This window comes from Pinus tabuliformis, chromosome 6 (assembly GCF_031772625.1).
Source record: "Pinus tabuliformis cultivar Carrire ecotype Pingquan chromosome 6, CPIR1, whole genome shotgun sequence".
Classification (NCBI taxonomy): domain Eukaryota; kingdom Viridiplantae; phylum Streptophyta; class Pinopsida; order Pinales; family Pinaceae; genus Pinus; species Pinus tabuliformis.
In genome coordinates, this window is record NC_142292.1 from 1,566,707,123 (window position 1) to 1,566,714,876 (window position 7,754).

At 38.5% G+C, this 7,754-nt stretch overlaps 1 pseudogene; it reads left to right on the top strand.

Annotated features, from left to right (window-relative positions):
• The first annotated feature begins 1,255 nt into the window (after window positions 1-1,255).
• Window positions 1,256-2,933, top strand: LOC149264744 (pentatricopeptide repeat-containing protein At2g13600 pseudogene; annotated as a pseudogene).
• Window positions 2,934-7,754: the final 4,821 nt, after the last annotated feature.

Here is a 7,754-nt window from a genome sequence, read left to right on the forward strand (position 1 = left end):
TTGTAAATTTGCTGCCTGTTGTAACAACTGCTTGAAAACCACTTAAATTCTTCCTGTCTAAGCGGGGGGTGAAGGAGACATGTCATTAAATTGTTTAACCATTATTATACGCAAGCAGAAGTTTTACCAACTTGTTGAAAGATCAGACTCAACATTTTCATTAACATGGGCCTCAACTTGTGGTATAAAACATAAGCCCAAAGAGGTAAAATCAAGTGTGTGCCCAAACTGTTGCCTGTGAAAGTGGTGCATATAAAGGTAAATCGGTGCCTTAAACAGGTGTAAATGACTAAACACACTTACTGTAATAGGCATAGATATAAATTACATAAGCTTAGCTGATTACATAGGTTAAGCTTAGTTAGCTTCATTACCTTGGATTCATAGAATCTTAATGGTACCATAGTGGTTAGTCACGGAAATGAGACAACTCATCATTGTTGATGTGATAAACATGGAGAACAGATCTACTAAAGATTACTTTAGAAACGAAGGAACCTTCCAATACAAGGAAAAATTATGAACGAGCTTCCCTAAATGAAGCAGTATGAAGCTGCCCATAAAATATGGCTTTAGATCGTTATAAATATTGCATAATCAGTTTCTTATAAAAAATGTTTATAATCAGAATGAGAACAGATCCTCAGTTCAATTGTTTTTTGGTTGTGATTAGAATAACGAGCCAAAGAAAGCGAAGTCACGCAGAGCAATCAGTCTCTGTCTTCTCTCACGAAATCATTTGAGTAATGGAGACTAAGTGCTAGATCCTACCTCTTCTGCCCTGGATCCCTCTATTAATTATGTTTATGTCGTTATAAGAATAACAAGCCAAAGAAATCTCAGGCTTGGAGAGAAATCTCAGGCTCTGTCCTCACAAATTAATGATGAGTAATGTTGACTAAATTCCATGAACCTGAATGTATACATTGTTGCAGGATCAAAATTTTTGCAATCAATTTAAGCTTCTTATAAATATTGCATAATCAGTTTCTTATAAAAAATGTTTATAATCAGAATGAGAACAGATCCTCAGTTCAATTGTTACCCAATGACCTTGTTTTTGCTAATTATGCAAGTAAATGCAATGTCACATAACTTGGAAAGGCAAATCAAACAAACTAAAAGCAATGTAATGTCAGTAGTACCATCAAATTTGACACTGGTTGGAAGCTTTTGATGCAATGGAGCAAGCCACACCAAATTGTTACAGGTATATTGTTTCTCTTTCTTATGCTGGCATTTAAGACAAAAGAAAATGACTTATTTCGCTAAGCTACTGCATCAGCAAAGTAATCCCTCTGCAAGCACAACTGACAATAATGGCTTTAAATTACAACCCAAGACATTGAAATTTTTTAGCAAAGAACTGGGAGGTGGCCATGATGAAAGTGGCATTCAGGAATATGATAACACACTACTTGAAGAACTGCCAATGAATGAAACTTTGAATGTTTTGTCTACTGGTAATCAAAGAGGGATTTGGATAGATTCCTATAACTATTGTTGCCTATTGCAGGACTGCATTTATGAGAAAAAGGTTGCATAGGGAAAGGGATTGCATGCTCGCATGATCCAAGATGCATTTGAACCAGACGTTTTTCTGAGCACAAAACTTATCATTTTTTATGCGAAGTCTGGCAATCTGGAGGATGCACGCCAAGTGTTTGACAAAATGCCCAAACGAAATTTCGTCTCATGGAATGTTCTGCTTGCAGAATACTCTCGTCATGGCATGGATGAGGAGGTTATAAGTCTTTTTGGGCAAATGGGAGAGACAAACATGACACCGGATGAGTTTTCTCTTGGAAGTGTCCTCAAGGTGTGTGCTAGCTTAGTAGCACTAGAACTTGGGAAGCAAGTCCATGCCTATACTATCAGAAGTGGGTTTGGGTTTAATGTTGTTCTCATGACTGCTCTTGTTGACATGTATGCAAAATGCAAATGTATCAAGGATGCACGTCGAGTATTTGATGAAATGTCTCTTAGAGATTTAGTGTCCTGGACTGCCATTATTGCAGGTTATGTGGAGCAAGGGAATTGTAAGAAAGCCATGGAACTCTTTTGTAGAATGCCTTGGTTTGGCATCAAGCCCAACAAGGTCACATTTCGTACTGCCTTAAAGGCATGTGCTGGCGTAGGGGACATAGAGCAAGGCAAGCAGATCCATGCCCATATGGTTATAAATGGGTTTAAGTTGCATTTAGTTTTAGGGAATGGCCTCACTGACATGTATTCTAAGTGTGGAAGCCTCGACAATGCGCTCCTTGTATACAAGATAATGAGCGAAACGGATGTGGTTTCTCCAACTCTTTGAAGAAATGAAGCAATCGGGCTTGAAGCCTGACGATGTCACCTTCTTGGTTGTTCTGACTGCTTGCAGCCATTCAGGTCTAGTGAATGAAGGTTGGCATTATTTCAATACCATGACTCGAGATCAGTGTATCCCACCAAGAGCAGGGCATTACGCCTGTATGGTTGATCTCCTTGGCCGTGCTGGTTGTTTGGATGAGGCATATGATTTTATAAAAAAAATGCCATTTAAACCTAATGTTACTGTTTGGGGAGCCTTACTTGGTGCCTGCCAAGCCCATGGCAATATGGAGCTAGGAAAAGTTGCAGCAGAACACCTTTTTGAGTTAGATCCACAAAATGCTGGAAATTATGTCATGTTGTCAAATATTTATGCTACAGCTGGTAAGTGGGGGGACATGTTAAAGTTGAGGAAAGCAATGAAAGACAGAGGTATAAAGAAGGAACTTGGATGCAGTTGGATTGAGGTAAAGAGCAGGGTACACGTTTTCCTTGTAGGAGATAGATCACACCCACAAATACAAGAGATCTATGCCATGTTGCAAAAGTTAGATGGGCAGATGAAAGAAGCTGGGTATTTGCCTCAAACAAACTTTATATTAAATGATATAGAAGAACACTAGAATTACATACAATGTTACACCATTGGTAAGATGCTTGCCATTGGGGATGTGAATATCACCATACAATCTTAGACAATGGTCAAGAGCTGTAATGCTTGCAGTGACATAATCAGAAACTGTTATGCAATTATTTTGGTCATTCCAGTTTGGTGTTATTCTCTGAACTGAATCTTGGTATCTCTAAGCAAAAACTGCAAGCACACCATATTTCTGCATCTTAAACAGAGTTATATGGTCTTCTTACCATAAAAAACTACAAACTTTATATGCTAGAACAAATTCGTATGCCAAGATTTCCTTGATTTGTACAGATTATCAAGCTAATAAAGAGAATAATTCTCTGCAACCTCGACCAAAGTCTTTTACAAAAAAGTTCAAAGGAAATAAACCTGAACAAAAAGTTTTACTACACCAACTATGTGTCCTAGACTTGAAACTAAACAGTGAATTCTCAACCATGGTGTCTTGTCACTAGATAAAAAAGAGAATGCTCAACAATGCCTTGCGGATCTTAAATTCGACAAGTTTATTTATGCTGGTCTCTGTAACATTACAGTCTTCATTAGGATTTATTTTCATGGTAACTGACATGGTTGTAGAGGAACATGTCAGTCGACCTGTGTTAATGTTATACATAATGCAGAGGAAGAAAATCTTATACATCGTGAGCCATACAAACTGTGTAGAGCCAGAGATGCATCTATATATGTACAACAGACAACGAAACACATATGTACAGAGAATCCTACTAGGTCGCAGAGGAACAATGTCTGTATGTCAACGTGATCACTGATGAATGGATAAACATTGTGCAGTCTATAAGAGATATACACCGAAAGCAAGGGAGGGAATGTATCCGGGACCTTCACAGCATACGTGGTAAGAGCACGGGGTAACATTTACCCTCAAAGCAGAGGAATGGGGAACTTTTCTTCTACCAGACGTTTCCAACCAACTCCAAACAGGAAAGAAGCAGCAAAGAGAATACCACCTTGGGCATCTCAACATTTCCCAACCAACTCCAAATAGGAAAGAAGCATCAAACATTTCCCAACCAACTCCAAATAGGGAAGAAGCATCAAGGACAATACCACACCCCAACGATTTGTGGATTTGCCACCATTACAGTAACCAAATACAAACAGAAAAAACCCAGCTCCCACAAAAACACCTGTAAAGTGGATACCAGTACTATCAATAATGATAGGGGAAGGACAGTATCAATGTAACACGAGATCTCAGCGAAGGACATGCAAACTACAAAACAAAGGACAACATCAATGTAACATGAGATTTCCATGAACAAACTTTCTATGGTGAGAGTCATACCATAAAAAACTACAAACTTTATATGCTAGAACAAATTCGTATGTCAAGATTTCCTTGATTTTTACATATTGAGAATTTGATTGTCAAGACATGATCAGTCATAGAGAGTAACTGAGCTTATACATAATGCAGAGGAAGAAAATCTTATACATCGTGAGCCATACAAACTGTGTAGAGCCAGAGATGCATCTATATATGTACAACAGACAACGAAACACATATGTACAGAGAATCCTACTAGGTCGCAGAGGAACAATGTCTGTATGTCAACGTGATCACTGATGAATGGATAAACATTGTGCAGTCTATAAGAGATATACACCGAAAGCAATAGCAAGGTCCGTTGAGAAATGAAGATCAAAACAGAGAGACTTCCTGACAGACTTTCTATGGTGAGAGTCATACCATAAAAAACTACAAACTTTATATGCTAGAACAAATTCGTATGTCAAGATTTCCTTGATTTGTACAGATTGAGAATTTGATTGTCAAGACATGATCAGTCATAGAGAGTAACTGAGCTTATCATGTCAAAATACATATCACTAGAATTGTGATGCCATACATATCTAAGTACTGAGATCATTCATAAGCTTATAAGGCTGAGACACATGCTACTGAGATATACGTCAAATACTACATATATACTGCATAAGCTATAGACCACCCTTCCTTTGTAATGAACACAAAGGTGTTGAGATCGAAGCTATACATGGCAATGGCACACAAAGACGAAGGCAAGCTCCTAAAGCTGCTTCTGAGAAGGGCAGGGCAAATCAATGTCGAATCAATGTCGAAGGATCCCAAAACGGTAAATCTTCCTGTGGCATGCTAGAGTATTCTATGATCACTGGATAACAGATCACTTCTTTGTATTTTATGCAAATATATGAGTCTTCCAACTATGTGTCCTAGACTTGAAACTAAACAGTGAATTCTCAACCATGGTGTCTTGTCACTAGATAAAAAAGAGAATGCTCAACAATGCCTTGCGGATCTTAGAGAATCCTACTAGGTCGCAGAGGAACAATGTCTGTATGTCAACGTGGTCACTGATGAATGGATAAACCATTTCTAATGAGATACATTTGATAAAGACCCTCGGCTCATCGGGAAATCGAAGCAAGGCGTTTAAAAAAAATCAAGGTAATTAATATTTAAGATTAAAAGCTAATTTCCCGCAAACACATCTGTGTAGTAACCCGAGCATCTCTCTCGCCTGTTCCATAACTTTCAACTTACAAAATTGAACCTGCTATCAATAATAATTTATATTATAGAAATATTCAAATAAAGAATTACCAAAAATGTTTAAAAGTAAGGCTCTCAGCATTCAAATGTATAATACTCTAGATTAAGATCTAAATTAAGATTAAAATTAGAAATCAGAAATAAAATTTATTACATTAAAGAAAACACATTATCAGAAAAGCGAAAGACATATATATATACTAAAAACAATATCAACGACGGAAAAGAAGAGGAGCGGTGACAAAATGACACATATCCCTCGCACCTCGACATGAGGTTGTCTGCGCATCTTCATTAGCTGAGAAAGGAATTGCAGTAACAGTGTTCGAGTCTGCCCAAGGCCCCGGAGGTCGTATGTCTCAACGCCGGCAATGCATAAGCTCTAACTGATTCTTGCGAATTTCATTTATCATTAGATATTCCCTTTCATAGTTTTCCATAAAATTAACGGATTTGAGCACTGTACTAGTAATTTCCTGCCTGTTTTAGCAGGAACATTCAGCAAAGAGATATATGAGTGTTCCAGGAATGAACTCCATATGCGAAGCTGCTCAGGAACCCCCATTGTGATTATCTCCAGGCCCTGTCAATATGTCTGAAAGTAAAGGGCGTTCTGTAACGTCTGAGTATAGTAGCGCGGGCGCCCTCCCTCGTTGGGGTCGGGAGCTGCTTTTGTTCGGATTGACCCTTGGTGTAACTCGTTTCTCTTTCCTTCTTCAACGGGATCTGGTTCCTTAACCATGTCTGTCTGTGGCGTTTGCAGTTTTCGACATCCTCTCCTCCCTGTTTGGTCGGATTTATGTGTATGTCATCCTGGAGCATAAAGCCTGGAGTGCCGCCTACAACAAGTCTAGAGGCCATGAAGGCCAAGAAACCCTAGCTTCAGGCTCTACCTCCTCCTCTTTCCTTCCCTGCGTACGCATCGGTATGCCCCGGCCCGCCGCCCACCCAGGTTCACGCTGTATGAACAAAATGAGCTCTGTACTTGTTAAATCGGCAAATCTGTATTCATCCATCAAAACAGTACTGTTAATTGTTTTCAATTTAATTATATTTATGAAAATCTTTAAGTACTTGGGGAGAAATAGAGTCTGGCAATTTATCACCTCTCTGTATTGAAAATCGCTACACAACCAACAATTTTTTCTGGAACCAAAAGCCTTAGGACATGCCCACAGTATATAATGTTTAACAAACAGCCTTTACAGTGGACCTCAGCAATGATACTAAAACATGATAGATGTGATTTTACTGTGCATGCAGCTTGTAGGTATCAGAACAGCCTATCTATACCCCCATGCCACCCACAAGAAGCCGAGGGCCGGACTCTGCTGAGCGTAGCGAGCGGGTACAGAGGCAAAGTAGGGAAGAACGTAGGCGGTGGTTCATGACACCTCCCGCCATGCACGGACACCTGCACAACACCCGTTAACATCAAACCGTAGCATACCCTGCAACCTTAGCATACCTGTTTGCAGATAATACGAATTAACGAATTAATGTTAACATTAACATGAGACTGTTGACGGCCAACCATAATGAACTGGGCCTAAATAGCAATTTAGGCTATGCTCGGGCCTCTTCCGCCTCGGGAAGAGGCCAAATAAGATGGCAAAGCCTCAGCTCGGAATAAAACTTTGGCTATCTCCGCACATCACCGCACAGCACATTTGGGAACTTTATACTAATCACTGAATAACACACTAATAAAACTGCAAACTAATGCTAAGTCGACGCTGTTTGATTACTATAGTCCCTGCCGATTGCCAGATGGCAGGGACTAAAAAGACAAGTTTTTATTGCTGAAAACTTTGTGCTTTTTCAAATAGAGAACAGAAATCCCATTTCAGTGTTTAGAACAAAGTCTTCATAAAACCACAACCACATGATTTTGTCTTACCGTAAGGTGGATGTTTCATCGATATCCTAGCTAATTATTACAACTACGATCGTAGTTAGCTAGACATTATGGCTATGGCAAATATTATATACTATGAAATGCTAATTATTTTCACATCTTATTTATTGAAATGTGAATAAAGTAAAATTTAATGAAGAGGATGTAAAGATAATAAAGTATATTTAATATTTACCTTATTGTTGCCTATAGCGTCTAACTTTCACCCAATCCAAATATTTTAAGAAGAGAAATTTCTAATATAAATGTGTGCACTATATAGAAAAGAAACTTTGAGTAGGTAAAAATTTCAATTAAAGTTTTAAAATAAACATAAATAACAA